This window comes from Larus michahellis, chromosome 3 (genome assembly GCF_964199755.1).
Source record: "Larus michahellis chromosome 3, bLarMic1.1, whole genome shotgun sequence".
Lineage (NCBI taxonomy): Eukaryota > Metazoa > Chordata > Aves > Charadriiformes > Laridae > Larus > Larus michahellis.
The window spans coordinates 69,298,791-69,315,074 of NC_133898.1; the positions used below are offsets into that span (position 1 = coordinate 69,298,791).

The 16,284-nt window shown below is 42.8% G+C and overlaps 1 long non-coding RNA gene across 1 annotated transcript in view; it reads right to left on the reverse strand.

Annotated features, from left to right (window-relative positions):
• LOC141740083 (uncharacterized) overlaps positions 1-13,353 on the reverse strand; it is a 30,762-nt gene extending 17,409 nt beyond the window's left edge. The window contains exons 1-2 of the long non-coding RNA XR_012585877.1: positions 12,373-13,353; positions 12,153-12,250 (exon numbers count right to left, since the gene is read on the reverse strand). This is a non-coding gene — a long non-coding RNA (uncharacterized LOC141740083). The remainder of the gene's footprint in view (positions 1-12,152; positions 12,251-12,372) is intronic.
• Positions 13,354-16,284: the final 2,931 nt, after the last annotated feature.

The window sequence follows — 16,284 nt, forward strand, 5'->3', positions numbered from 1 at the left end:
ATTTCGCTAAGCACATTGAAATAAAGCAGGCATCAACTTGCTTTATTTTAAAGAGGAGAAATTATTTTTTGCCACAAGCTGTGAAATGTCTCTGTTAAATAACAAGAACAGAAGGTATGACTTGCAAAGCACTTTCGTGTGTAGGTCCCTATTACTAATTTATTATTTTAAGGGTTGCAACGTGAGTACATTTTCACTGACTCTTGGTGATTCATGAAAGGACACCTACAGTAAACAATTGTTCTCCTTTTCGAAACTTGGTACATAATAAAAAAATTAAAGAAATGGAGTTTAACAATTAGAACATTGATTTAAATATCTAGACATTGGTGCTAGGCTGGTGTTACAATGAAAGTTCTTCCTCTATAGCGTCGCATTAATGTGATTCAGATGAAGTTCTACTATTGAATTGCTTCCTCCCTCCCTCCTGAAAACTTCCTTTCAAGATCATTAATTTCAATATTAACCCTAGAAGATTTGCAAGCTCTTTGTTCTTGTGGTATATTATTGCTTGGATCTAAATTAAGTACAGATAGCATTTCGGAAAGCAAGGAATAACTGCACCTATAAACAGTATAAATGAATTTACATGTATGTAAGGAATAACTGCACGTATAAATGAATTGACATGTATGCATGTGTGCTTATTCGCAACTTACTGAACTTTTTTCATTGCACTTGGTTGTCCAGCAGGCTGTGAGTATCCAGATGCTTCTATCCCAAGTGAGAAAAAGGGGTGAGACCACCTTGGCTTTATTGCTGTTCTTTATCAGGTTTTGCAGCTCTCCTGCTTTACATCAATTGTTGTGAACTTTTAAATGGGTGGCAGGGCAAAAGACAATGAGTAAGACATTCTGCTGTGTGCTTCGTAAGTACTCTGGGAGGCAATGTGGCAGGCAGGCAAAGAGCCAGGGTCTTGTCAGTGCTCAGATGGTCTGCAGGAGCCGAAACCTGGAGGAAGGAATTCCTGCAGGATCAACTGGATCCTGCAGAACTGCTACAGAGAAGTGTCTCTTGCTCCAGGCCAGCTCTCTGTCCCATTCCCTGGTGCAAGCTGTACATTAGGAGGGAGAGTGAACATGTGAAGCGTTTGCAGGACAGTAGTTCACTACTACTGCCCTCTGCGGAGAGGATGTCTTTATCACGGACGTGGTGTGTGCAATATGAGCCCCTCTTCAGTTCTGTTCTTTGCACACAATAAATGGGCTGCTGGTCAATGCTCCAAAATGTCAGCAGCCATCAGCTCCCTAAAGATCCCCCTCTGCCTGGTGAGGCTGTCAGTAGAAGAGAATCTGGTCATGTGTTTTTTTTTCCCCTGTCTGAAAACCAACAATTTCCCCTAACTTTCAGATCGAAGAGACTATTCCAATCGTGACATCTGACCTTCTAGATAACAGGGGCTTAAAAAATGACCAGGGGAAAACCTAACTGACCCAAGTGATTAGCTTCATTACCTGGTAAAGTAAAGGCACAGATGTCAAGAAAAGGAGGATTACGAGTTTGTTTTCACATACAGAACAATGGATATTAATCTACCTAAACTTGCCATGCAGTTTTTATTACATATATTGTATATTTATATAAGTGTATGTGTGTCTATACATACATACATGTATGAGATATTATATAATATCAGATTCTGACCCGCTTCATAAGACAAGGATATCTGAAAATGTGTCTGTCACTCCTCAACTGTCCTTTTTCTTATATATAAAACCTTAGGGCTTGCTTGTTCTGAGCATTCAGATATTTCAACTTCAATATTAACAAAAGTAACTTAAGAGATCCAAAATGTTCTACTTTGTCTAGTCTGCATTTCACTGCATAATACGAATACACATAGGCTCAAGGATAACCCATCTAACCTGGCTAGAGAGCACTTGAATAATGACAGTTGTCATTTTACAATTTACTACTTTGATAAGTACCAATTTTAGGTCCTTTTGAAAAAATGTAATGTACTTATTTAAATATCTATCACAATTTAAATTTACTGTGATTTAGGTCCATTATCACCTTTTCTCAGTGGAAGCAATCATTGCTCTGGTAACAGAAATTAGAAATAAAACAAGTGGAAAATGTGAGTAATATGAAGCAATATAAGAATCTTAAAAAATGCTGCCACTTGCAAACTTATTTGAAAAAAATAGTTTATTTTCTACTGTGAAATCTGTAACAATAGGTAATACATAATTTCTTATATACTGACAGTATTGGGTATTTTTCTCTTTATATGATGGTTTTGATTGTCACATAAGAATGGCTGATAATCTCAGCTGTGGATTTCTCCATGCCTCCTATGACCAAGCAAAAGAATACAGCTGATAAAATACCACAAAATGAGCTAGCTGAAATGTACTGTGCTGTTATTTCTTTGTGAAACCCGTTTACTTCTGAGCAATTGTGGTGGGAACGAAGTTACTGCCGTTCAGTTTAGTAAATCTAGGCATAACTAAAAGCACAGTCTGTATAACATGGAAACGTATGAAGTTCATGGGATTATTATGCTTACTACTATGAATAAGATGAACAAGTCCTTTTGCCACACTGACAGAGGCTAGAATATTAACATATTTATGAGATGTTGAAATCTACAGCAGCTGTCATGAGTAGTGGCTGTAAAAAATGGCCCCTTTCTTCTGTCTGTGCTTGAAATTTGTTACATTTAAAATGAGGAGCACTGTGATCTTCCCCAAGTTTGCTTGCTACAGTGGAACATTTGCTAATACGTTACTGTCACGATGAAACTCAAACTATAATCTGCCAAGAAGAGAGGTTGCCAGGTCAATCTTCTGATAAGTACGGCTGATTTGCTTCAATACAGCAATGGAAAATATGCAAATTCACAGGGTCACTAATTACCCCTTGGGAAAACTTAAGCAACTGGTCTGAACTGTCCTGTAATTAAAACCATCCAGATAATGTAAATAATTGTCTTGTAAACATTTCGCATTGGAAACTTTCTGCAACTACTTATTCTGCGGCCTTGCTTCGCATTTGCCGGGCTCTTCAATGCATTTTAAGCTCATTAAGGTTTAGCTCCTGCCAAGGACTTTCTGTCCCAAGTCACCCAGTCCTCACAGGTGGCAGTCCTGGCTGGAGGCTTGAACTATTAGGCTGCTATCTATTCATAGCTGAGGGGGCAGCACATCACATGTCTGTGCTCCCCAGCATCAGCAAAACCGGCAGTGAGAAAGGGGGCAGACGGACCTTTCAGAAGCACCCAAACTTTCAACTGAAAGTACTGAGAGGTGGAGACATAGTAATGGGGCAAAAGAAACTGGGGAAGGATGGGGGCTTGGGATGCGTATATATGAAAAGCAAGGGTACGAGGTGTAACTAAAGTCAGTTGCTTGTTATTTTGCTTTGTAAAAGCTCCCGCTTTGTTTTCTTGCCCTGTTTCTATCCAAAAGTGTCCTTCCAAAAATGTTAATAAAATAGCGAATCAAAAGACCCTTAGCCCCAGTTAGACTTTTAATCTAAAAAGTAATAAACCCTATGTGTGTGGAGGAAACTGTAAATAAGGACTTTTATCACATGAGGTAACAGAGGTGGCCTTAGTTCTATATAGAGTGGGTTCAGTGATGCTGGGAAAATTGCTTTTACTAAAGATTTGCCATAGATCACAGTATTTCCCTATGTGACATGGTTTGAATACGCGTTCTAGACATCAGCTACTGGGCACTGAAACATGAAAGTCCAGGTTGCTTCCTTCCAGCTTCCCCAGCTCTCCTCCCTCCCAATATGAGAACAAATTCACTGGTAACCATAGAGGCTCTCAGATCTCTTGGTAATGACTTGCAGAGCTCATTTATTAGCTTATGAGCTAATAAATAATATTGCCCTTGGAGGGGGATTTGGCTTGTGTGGAATGAGAGCCACTAGATGAGGAGGAAAAACCACATATTTCAGGCCCTGACTGAGGCAAGGGCCAGTGTAATCTGTAGTTGTAATCAAAAAAATCTTTGCCATAAGGCTTATACCCAGAACAGCTGAAATAAGAATCACAGAATCACAGTATGGTAGGGGTTGGAAGGGACCTCTGGAGATCATCTAGTCCAACCCCCCTGCCAGAGCAGGGTCACCTAGAGCAGGTTGCACAGGAAGGCGTCCAGGAGGGTTTTGAATGTCTCCAGAGTTGGAGACTCCACCACCTCTCTGGGCAGCCTGTTCCAGGCCTCTGCCACCCTCAGGGTAAAGAAGTTCCTCCTCATGTTTAGGTGGAACTTCCTATGCTCCAGTTTGTGCCCATTACCTCTTGTCCTGTCATAGGGCACCACTGAAAAGAGCCTGGCCCCATCCTCCTGACACCCACCCTTTAAGTATTTATAAGTGTTGATAAGGTCCCCCCTCAGCTGTCTTTTTTCCAGACTGAAGAGACCCAAATCCCTCAGCCTTTCTTCACAAGAGAGGTGCTCCAGTCCCCTAATCATCTTTGAAAGGATAGAAAACTGTAATCCTGCAGTTTGCTGGTTTCTTGAACACTTGAGTTTGTAGCCCAGTACTGTATGCATGCATGTGTATGCGTGCATATGTGTTTTGTACCAGAGACTGGTTACAAGAGAGCAATGAATCAAAATTCCAATTGCAAGGGAGTTCAATCAGATCTATGTTCAATAACGAACTTGAATCTTTATAACAGGGAAACAACTGGCGTGAAAGACATTGTCTTCTGTAGTGCTCGGAATTCAGTCCTGAACCTGAACGCAGCTGAGCTGTGGAGCTTCAGTTCGCCTCGCATGTGGTGTAAATACAGTTTCAGGAAGTCATTGGTTGATGGTCCAGAAGGTTAGAACTTTGTTTACCCACAGAAAAGGCACAGGAGAGACCAACACACAGATTTCCTTGTGCGTTATGCTGAGGCATCCCCTTCTCCAAAACTGCCAGTTAGTTTGGCTGGGAGTAGACATCTCCCAGGAAAAAGGATTGGGGATGACCAGGATTTGTGATTTGCCTTCGTTCCCAGCCTTCTTGAACAAGGTCAGCAGAGCCTTTCAGAAAGTTTGAAACATCATTTGCTGGGAGCGGCTGTTTTGCTGAGGCTTAGCTGCCCAAAGGAATTGCTACCAACCAGTATCCTCCATCAGCATTTCCAAAACATTTGACAGAACTTACCAGAACTGCAAAATGGGGCAGGGAAGAAGGACAGGAACATTTTTTCCTATTCTAACAGTCCGTATTGCTATTTCTCCAGTTTCAGTGTTAGGAATAGTCTGTAGCATATAGTCACAGAAGAGAAGGTAGCCTCTTACCACAACCCAAGATGGGACAAAGACCCTCTTATTGCATCCTATAAGGGGATGAATCACTCACTAGAAGCACATCATTGCCCAACCCTAGGCTAGCTGCCTAATTTTTTGATGGCTGGCATTGCGGGAGCTGAATCCAATCCCATCTGTTAAATGTTTCTCTCTGCAGACCCTCTGCAGGGGGCTTTAGTAGAACTAGCATGTTATTCTGTGGATTTATGGTGAACCCTAATTGAGTAAAAAACACTCCTAGGAGGCTGATCTGGAGCTGCCTCAGTGGGCTTAAGTTGTTCTAGCACCAGTGATGTGAGCATAGTGTCGGAGGTGGACTTTCAAAGTCCAGCCTCACTTCTTTTGTAGTCCATAAATCTTTACGTGCTGGGTATTGATCTTACTGCATTGTCTCCCTCTCAGGAATTTTCATTTAGAGATATTTCTACTAAACGTAATCTCCAAGGCAAGAGATATATATTTGCTTTTCAAATTGATAAAAACCAGCTTTTTGCAAAATTTGTGAAACAGAGGTGGATCCAACCCTGAGTCAAATGACAGAGCACAGACACCACAAATGGTGAAGGACCTTGTGCCCCTCCAGCCTCTCCTAAAACAGGTGGGGGACAATGAAGTCCTTTCAGTTCCATCTCTAGATCTGTGCTTGGTTAAAAAAAGAAACAGTAGAAGTAAAGCAAGGGAAGTGGTTGCAGTTTGGGCTACCAGAAGTGTGTTTAAAGGCGTTTGTTAGCATTAGATACTTTTCCAGTCCAGAGCACAGAGAAAAGATGTGAATGTCTCAGAAGAAACTAATTTTCTATTCCTCTGTCTCTCCTGCTGGTCGCCAAATGTTGTGGAAGTCTGCCTAAGGCTCTGTAACACTCATACAACCATTCTCCATCTAAATCTGGGGCAGCTGAAGTTGCATTCATGTGTTCATTAGAGCTGTTCTGGCAACAGAAAATGAAAGATTCTGAGGTTAGATTACATTGGAGAAGAGACCTTTTTCATTCTCACAGTGCTGCTGAGGTTATACTGACACGGCAGGGTGCCCATTCTCATGTTAAATTAAACCAAGGAGAGCTGCATACTATGACAATTAAATACCTCCCAGTACCCTATCTTTTTTACTTAAAACCACCTGGCTACTCTGCTCTGCACTCTCATCCTGTAGAAGTCCTTACAGTGGAAAAAGAGTAGGCTCCGTCTACGCTGCAGGAATTCTCCTGAACTGCTGGCTACTACCTAGAGAGCTGAACAAAGGGCCTGTTAAAATTCATCTCATTTCTTCTTTGGGGGGAGGCCACACAAATACCACAGAAACAGTTAAATCACTGGTAAGTTGCCAAAACACGATACAGTATCATCCTTCAAAAGCGATTTTTGATATAGCCAGAAAACTATACCTTCTTCCTCTCAGATATATTTTCCCAGATAGCGAACCATGTTTCTGAATATTCACAATGTAAGGATTGTCCAGTTTGTTGTTTGTTTTTTTCTTTTACCTTTTCTTCATTTATCATATGTCTTGCTATCATGTTTTGAAACTACATTCTTTACCATTTTCATTGCCATGGAGTTTGGAAACCCAAGAAAAAGATCAAGTCTCCTTAGTGTCAGGCATTATAGTAACACAGGGCAAAAAAGGAGGGTGGGGGATGGGGGTGTTTTACAAAGAGCTATAACGTAACTCAAAATTGAGACATAAAAGATGGATACATCCATAACAGGTCCAGTAACACAGTACTGACCAACATGTCTCTGACAATTGCCTCAGCGCATCAGCAGCTTAGCCATTGCCAAGTTTTCAGAATAAATAAATAAATTACTTGGAAATATGGAGGACAGTTTCTTGTGGGTTTTTTTTTAGAGAACTTCCTAGTGCTAACTACCTAATGCAAAGGGTAGCATGAAGTAAATAATAAAAGTTCTTATTTCCAAGCAAACTCAAATCAAAGAGGAAGGACCTGGGTAGTCCATGGATGACAGAAATGTTGAGAAGGAAAGATAAGGGTTCATATAGAAGGGAGAGTGGGGAAAACTGGAGACAGAAGAAATGAAAGAGGAGAAGACGATTTTACAGTCTGGGGAGCGTGGGAGAAGAAATGAGCAGCAGAAAGACTATCAGGCAGGTCTAGGTGTTCAGCATAGCCACAGCTGAAGGGAGCAGGTCACGCTGAGTTCAACGGTGCCAGATCATGGCAGAAATGAAGGAGAAATGATGCAAGAGAGCAATAGGCGTGAGATGATGAAAGTGTTAAGGGGACCAGACAATTGAGGTGAAGCGTGTAAGGCTGGAGAGAAGCCAGGGCTGATGGCAAGGTGACGCCAGGCCAGGCCAGGCCAGGCCAGGGGAAAGCAGGATGGCAAGGGCACGGGGTTTGCATTTGGCTTGATGGGAGAGAGGGGGAGATTGCAATGGAAAGGGTAAAACACAACCAACGCCACAGATACGTGATCCCAAAGGAAAAGGAGAAAGGCAGAGAAAAGGGAGAAATGAAAGGAGAGGAAGGGTGAGAACGGTTGGCAAATGGCAGGCAAGCAAGGAAGGGGAACACGCTGAAAACCTTTCAGTGGACACATGTGAGTAAGCTGATAGAGGGAACATTCTGCAACAGCAGTAATTTCCTGTGTTTTCCTATTTATGGGTATCTTCTTTGAATGACCTAGATAAAATTGCAGTCTTCTCCATCTTATTTCTCTAGTACAATATTGACATTTATTTTGTGGGTGTGAAGATGCGCATAACTAACAAAAAAATATTTCAAACAAGGAAATGGCATTAGTTTTATCCAGCCCTTGCTGCTTGTCTAGATGCTTGGTATTTCAGTGGTTGTGTCTAGTGGAAGAAATAGCCTTTTGTTTGGTGCAGGGGTATCATGTTGAATGGCGCATGGAAACTATTTTCCCTCATAAACACAGCGGGAACTTGCACAATAACTCCTAAGTATTTCATACTTGCATATGAAACAAACCACTGGGCCTGATTCACCACTATACTGCTTCAGTTTTCCACTGCATGAAATGTACTGGCACAAGCAAATTTACACCAGCATAACACTGGAGTAATGCAGGAGAGATTCCCACCTCCTAGTTGCATTAGTGGGGCATTTGCTATTGTATAAGCTCATGCCATTTGGAGTTTTTAAGAGGTTTCTGGGAACTGTAAATTTATATATGGCCTTTGCTTCTTAAAACAAACAAACCAAACAAACAAACAAACAAATCCTCCAGGGGCTAGAAGAATCAAGCTAGAGAGGAGCAAAAACTGGAATGTGCAAATTTAGATCCACATTTTTCCCAAAGTTTTTGGTTTTGGCTCATTATAGGCAAATGTGTAGCCACAAAAACCAAATGCAAATCAACAGCATTAATATGAAGATCAGCTGTTGGCCAAAAATGACATTGTAAAGAAGAAAACCAAAATCCTAGGGACACCTCTCAAGCCACTGTGCACTCCTGACTTTCAAAAAGAGAATTTAGTCATCAAGAGCACTGTTGGCTGTTCTACGTGAACTGCTGTTCTACAGGAACTGCTGTTCTACAGGAACCCGCCCATGAAAGCATGGCAAGATCTCACTACAGCTGTGAATCAATATGTCACCATGTTGAGGACCACTTTGAAAAGCAGCAGACATCTGAGCCTTTCACTGCTGTTATTTAGTTTGGTGTGTCTTGTCTAAGGCTGAGAAGGGAGATGACGGTTATTCTGACAAAAACCCTTACCTGGGACCACCTGTTCATTCATCTGTTTTAGGAAGCCATTAGTTACAAGCCTACCCTAAATGTACATCACGGGGCTGGCCTTTCACCTTCTCGCTCCATTGTAGATCATTATATAAGCTTCCCTATATATGTTCTGCTTTTTAAGTGTGCTGGGATAGAAGAACACCATTGAGGAGTGGGGTCGCTGTGCTGTTTGTAAATTCTGCCGTGACTCTTTCATGGCTTATTACCATGGCTGAACACATGCTTAATTCTGAACAAGGAAGAATACAGACTGCATCGGTGCCAAAACAAGCACTGAAAACACACCCCCAATGCCCACCAAGTTTAAAAGCACGTGATTTTAAAGAATAGCCATGCTGAGATTTTTTTTTTTTTTTAAATCGACTAAGGATTCATGTATTTTGGACTTTTCAGTGGTGTGTCTAAAACTTCTTGGCTTTCTCTTACATGGAAGTTGAGTTTTCTCAGTAATCATTGGACTTCTGAGGAAGCCTTTAGGAATAATGAATCATAAGGCTGTGTCTAAAGTCAGCAGAACGAGTTACAACACATCCGTACCCTAGAGATCCAGTCTAAATTAAAGCCAAGTTCTGCTCCAAGCTGTGGTGGTATAAGCATGGAGTAGCAGACATACAGATTTACTCCACAAAAGCTGAAAACATGCATATAGTGAAATTATAAGATCCAGATGTATTTCTATGTTTTTTTCTTTATTGCTAATTAAAAAAAAAAAAAGTAAACTGGTATAAATAATGCTATTTTGCAAAAACACAGACTATTTTCCAATTAAAATGGCTTCAGATATTAACCAGTGATGTTGTCTAGACAAACATAAGCTTGAATGTAGCCTTGAGCCAATAGTTGTTACATCAGTCTACTCAGGGCACGTTTATCCCAGGATGAAATTTAGTCTACTGAAGAGACCCAAGCCAGTAAGTTCCACACATTGTGCAGTCCAGTCAAACAGGATTCCTTAGCCAGAGGATTCTCTGTGCCGGCACTTGGCTGACATGGCTTTTTAGTTTGTTTTCCACATAGTAAATGACCTGGCACTGCTGGTTCTGGGCCTGGCACAAGGGCTATGAACTTGGAAGTTTCTGCATCTCCCATACCTTAAGAGTCCAGCTTAAAACTTGGGCATCTAAACCAAATTCAACTAACAGTTTCTCCTTGCTCTCTTTCACTTCTGGTGACTGGATCAGCACTAGCTATAGGCCATGGGTCCATTTTCCTCTTTATCCACTTTGGGGAGACCAGACCTGGTGGGACGCAACCTTTCCAATATTTATGAGTAGATGCTGTGGCTAGCTCCTTTGCAAAGGATGCAGTAAGCAAAGAAAAACTCTGGTGCCTTTTATTCTTATGTAATGCTAGCTGTATGTTTAACACAAAATGTTCTCCATATATAGATTGACTTTTGATTTTATCGCTCTCAATGGCTTTAGAATTGATATATTTATGTAACGTGAGGTATATGCTATCTCTTTCTACCTGAAAATTGTTACTGCCCACTATACTATACTATACTATACTATACTATACTATACTATACTATACTATACTATACTATACTATACTGTACTACACTACACTACACTACACTACACTACACTCCAACACAGATTTGCAGCTGACACACTGTTGCTGCTAACCAAGAAACCTCTCTAGAACAAGTCAGATAGATAGAGCAGGGAAAAAAACACTGAAATGTGGTTGTGAGTGAGTAACAGAAGAGATGGAATGGAAGATGAGCGGTCATTAGAGAGTAAATGGAGTTATAAGTGGTTATTTAGGAGCACCAAGGATTCCTGCCTGCCAGTTGTCAGTGCTAAAACCATGTATTGGATGGGACGTGCGGAGTCAGCTAATGCCCGTGCCAGTACTTCACGAACAAGGAACTCGAGCACTGGTAGGTATGTGGCTGGAAGACTGATGAAGTCCTCCTGGCTTCCACTGGCTGTCTCATAGCCCACTGATATTTTCCCTCCTTCTACTTATAACTTAATCTCTGTCTGCAGAGTTGCTTCCTTTGCATGCTATCCTGTATTTATATACCTCTATAACCAGGATGATTATAGCATCCAAAGTGGAATGTCTGGCCCTTCGTCCCTCCGCGCAGCGTGGCTGTTCTATGGTGAGGGCAGGGTTGGGTACTAATCCCTCGCAGAGGGGCTGCCAGCTTCAGCCTCTTTCCCAGGTCTTCTTCAAAAATGTACTTCAAACAGCCTGCAGAAATCAGACCGCCTCTAGGCTCACTGTCCAGGCTGCAGCTGAACTTATTTTTCCATTTGTGTTTACTGAAAGCTGCAAATGGACACATTAGCCAGCCAAAATGATAAAGTCTTTACCTCATTCCTGTGGATTTTTTTTTTTTTCATTTTCTAAGGAATAACCAGGCACTTCTAGCTTTGTCAGGGGAGGTGAATCACAGAGGCAATTCCTTTTCTCCCTTCCTTCCTCTCCCTTCCTGCCCCCAAAAATGAGAAACAAAATGATTCCTATTAAGGTAACAACAGATAAAACAGACCCAGTTGCTTTACCGTGCTGGCTGAAAGCACGCTGCCCTGCACAGAAATTGCCTGGTTTATGGTGCTGTTTGCCTTATGTTGAGGGAGAGGAGATAGATCTTCAGAATAAGGTCTTACAAAAACATGGACTTCTATGGCACAGCTGAACTGTAAGCTGCCTGCTAAAAGTCATATATAAATGAACCCCATGACAGTTCACATTACACTTATAAATATAAAAGGGATAGAAAAGGCCTGACCTGGCACCCCGGCTGGTTTTTGCGCGTGTTATTTTGCATTCCTACGAGTCAAGTGAAAATCCCCAAACGCTGGCCGGGGTCCAGTGATATTTCCCTGTGCCCTGGCTCGCCTCCTTGGCCGGGTTTGAAGCGCGACGGTGCATTGCAATTGGTGGTTTTTCTGAGCCCATCCAGCCGGCGTGTGTAGCCAGGGAGCATAACTGGGGATGGCAGCGACTTGGAGCCCTGCTCCAAGGCTCTTGGCTGTTCAGGATACGTGTGCCTGCAGCACCCTACACACACACCAAAGCCAGCCAGACACCAGGCAAACTGAATGTTGAGGAAATAGTGTCGCCCCAGCTGGTGTCATCTCATTTGGGTGGCAAAGTCATCGGGTTAGGGACAAGAGAGCAACTGAAATGCCAGGGCAGCTTTACCTATTCTGGGAGAGGTCTGCTTCTTGTTTCAGTGTGACCTTCTGGACCTGCTTCGGAGTTGTCTGCAGCACGGCATCAGGTGTCTTTGCATCTGAAAGCTGTAATTTAAGTATTGTACAGAGAAACGAGTTAGGACTACAGGACTGAGAGGAAGGGAGTCTTACACGATGGTAAGCGCATGGGGCAGTGAGTCCAGAAGGACACTTGCAGAGGCACATACCTGATGTTACTGACACCTCTGTGCCTCTCAGTTCCTCTCTAGCCGGGTTGCCATAGACCTTGAGAGACACATTCATGCTGTGGCTTCTTTGCAAAACCCCTTGGGGAGCCACTGAGCAAGGTTGTCCTTGAGATATTCTGAGTACCACCCTACATGGCCACTCTCGGAGCAACACAAGCCAGCAGCAAGGTGTCTGCACGGGCCACTACCGCAACTCAGAGGAGAAAACAGGGCCGCAGACCATCATCTGAAGCACTTCTTCAGTGGTTTCTTATCCTCCCTCCTCGCATCACAGTTGCTGGCTTCCTTCACGTCTCTTTGACCCAGACAAACACTGGAGCTTTCTATTAATTTCAACACGAAATGAGAATCTTAAGTGGCTGCAGAATCCCAGAAGGCTATCCCCTTCTCCTGAGCCTCAGGGACACAGCATGGTCTTTTCTGTAACTTTAGTCTCCCAGCCTGAAAGCAGGCTGGTTTTTTTAATGCTTTTATTTACTGATTTTAAGATCCCCACTCCACACCACACCCAGAAGATGAGAAATGTTGTGGGTGTGATGTTGGAAAGGATTCTTCCCTTGAATATATACTGTGGAAAGAAAAAATGCCTCCTCAGTGACTCAAGAGCAGCTTCATTGAGCGGAGTGGGGAGTTTCTTAGGGCTTTCCTAAGAAACTTCTGCTACCACAGTAGCCAGGACATCTTGAGAAAGAGGTTGTTTCTGTGTCACAGGAAGAAAGGGTCCTACAATTTGTCATTAAGGTCAGGATAAGTATCCAGGCCAGAAGTTCTTAACATCTTGTGGTTTATCACTAGGAAAATAAGGAGAAATGAGTCACTTATAGCCCAAAATCTAAGAAAAGAGGAAAAAAAAAACAACCTCAAAACTAATAAAAGCTCTTCCTTGTGCTCTGCGGTCCAGTTTCAGGTAGGAGGCTCTGTGAGATACTGTGTAACTGCAGCTTGCACGTGGCAGAATTCAGATGACTTGATTAAACCGGCACGGCAGACACAAGCTGGAGGGGAAGGAGAAATGGATAGGATATTTTGATAGACGTGAGGCAACTGTGTCCTGTGCTTCTGTTCCAGGAGCTATTTTAGATTGCCTGTGGAGCAAACAAGGCAGTATCTCTGAGATAAAGAACTCTTTTCCTGTTCCTTCAAAATTAGAAGTTTTACATGCTTAGGAAAAGAGAGAGGAAAAGAAAATGAATGCGCACATAGATGAGCCACCCTTTTTGATAGAAAATAATAAACAAAGCAATATTTGGTTTAGGATTAAGGAGTCAGGGCGTGTATGTGCTGGCATACAGATAATTTCTGAGAATGTCTGAGTGGGAAAGAAGCCTTTGCTCACACCTGTGAGCTTTCACAAGAGAGCAGAAAGCTCCCAGCTCCCTGCCCTCACCAGCGGGCAGTGCCCAGTGACCGTCCAGTGTTTTACTTGCCACTGACGGTAGCAACACCCCAGGACAACGCTCTTCACCGGGCAGTCAGCAGGAAACATATCTTGGTTTGGTCTGGCCACACGACACACACAGTTAATCCAGCTGCAACTCCCGTCGCAATTGAAAAATCTGATTTAGATCCTAGGGAGACACTACCTTGCTATTTTAATCACCCACTTCTTTTTACGTTAGCTGTTACACCAAGGTTCAACTTGCAAAATCTTCTCTGCAGGTCAGACAGGTACCCACGAAGGCAGGGACCCACTAACAGGGCTGTCATCACTGGCCATCCCAGTGCCAGCAGCAGCACCTGCTAGCCACCAGTGAGATTTGCTGGCCACGCCAGCAGGCAGGTGAATGATTAACGAGCAGTTCAGTCAGGGAGATGCTGTTGCAAGCTCTACTCACTGCTATCCAGCCACCAGCTTCTTGGAGCTCTTATCTGAAAGCGTCCTGTGTCAGCAAGGACACTATAGGTTCAGTGTGAGTACAGAATGCATACCCTGCCTGGGTGCTGGGACCAAACTGTAGTCCGCCAGCCACCTGGGTATCCAGTCAGTGGTGAGCAAGCCTCAGCACCAGCCCAGTCAGCACTTCTGGAGGCAGATGTAGCTCTTGGGACCAGAGCAAACTTTCTCACCTAACTTGCTGACTCAGGATGCTTCAAGACGGTGATCTCATGTCCCCTTTCTCTAATCTACTCTCCCCTTTCAGGAAGCAGCTGTTCGCTGCTCGTCGGCTGGCTAGCTGGTTACGTTGGCTGGGTTTGAAATCAAAGGCGTCATTAGTTGCTGTGCTCTGCCACAGATCCACTTGTACTGACCTTCAAAATATTCTCAGCTTAAGGGCCATCTACAATTACAGTCTAGAGAGCCAGTCAGGGATAGCATTTCTATTCCATAAGAATTCACAGTGATTTGACATTTGTTTTCATTCTGAACTGGAATGAAAATTCAACATGCCCAAACTTGCCATGTCACTGAAATTCTTAGTGTTACTTCAAAGAAAATGTGGTTTTTTTCTATAATGCTGCAGCATTTGCTGAGGTAACAGTATTTGCCTTCAGTAATGCTGAAATATTGCAGTATAATGCTGGAAAAAAATATGAAATATTAATATTTCAAATTTAATTTAGCGGTGCATTTAGATATATTGACTTCATAATGAAACATGAAAATATAACTAAATGAGGAATTCAAAATATTTTGATTGCATCAAACATAACTGGGAAAACAGAGGCAGCATATTTAAATCTGGTTTTTGAAATGCAGTGGAATTTAACATTTTTGCAGCATCATCTTTCTGACAAGAGACATTTTTCTGTCTTCTGTCCAAAAGCTGTGGCCGGTTCTAATAATCAGATGGTGTCCTGATTCAGCCAAACGGAGTATCTTACCCTGTTCCTTAGTGCAACAGCCCTAGCTTCCTTTCAGCCACTTCTTGTTCCTTTGCCTGTAGCTTCTGGGGACAGTTTCTGGGTGCGGGACAGTGATCAACAGTTCTCTGTGGGAGCCCTCCGTTACGCTCTGTGACAGACCTTTACAGCTCCCTGCTGTGACACGCTGCCAAATGCCTACCAAGAAAGGGCTCCCACCTTGCCCGTGTGCTGGCTGTTTCCAAGCGCTGCGTGAGCCCTGACCCGTGGCCGAGGGACTCGTCCCGACTCCCTGGGCTCACCTAGCAGCAGTTTTGCTGCTTCTCCTTTTGCCGCTGTTGGCAATGCCGGTATTTTAAGGAAATCTTTGGAAGCTCCTGTGGCAAGATACATGTTGGGACCATTCACGCACTTTAATTAGTGAAGAATACGTCTGACTTCAGACCTTTGCTTGAGGAAAAATAACATAATAGGCCAGCATTCAGCACTAGCCTGCACTCTTTTCTAATTAGTTTCTGTTCTATGCTTAAAATGTGATCTTCTAATTCTACAGCATTTAACACTATGGGCCTCTATTGCCCCAGAGACTACTTTCCCCTCCTTGAGACACAGCAGTTGGTTGCAGTGAAAGGACCCAAACGTGCTTTTTTATGGATAAAAAAACCCATGGCCTAGTGGCAAGAGAAGAGAATACAAATGTCACGAGAGTTTCTCTCTGATGGCATCCAGTCTGGCTGTCTTTCTGGAAATACCCGAAGGTTTGCCCATTCTCTTAGACTTCAACGAAAATATATATGAGACATGGTTAAAGAAGGTAATTTTGGAAAGTGACTCTAGGGCATTAGCACTGCATGCTTTGCTGCGTGAATCTCAAACCTTATGAAAGTGCCCAGACTTCTGGGCAGGTGCATTTTGTGTAAGTTAGTGTTAAAAGGAGATTAGGAAAAACAATTCAGATATGTGAGCTTCCACTCCCTCTGCAGTGGGGTACTGGATTTATGAAATGTTTAATGTATGACCTCTCATGATGGGTCTCTTGCTGTTTGTACCTTCTTGCTTGCCAAATTAGATTAAAAAGAGAGCAAAGAT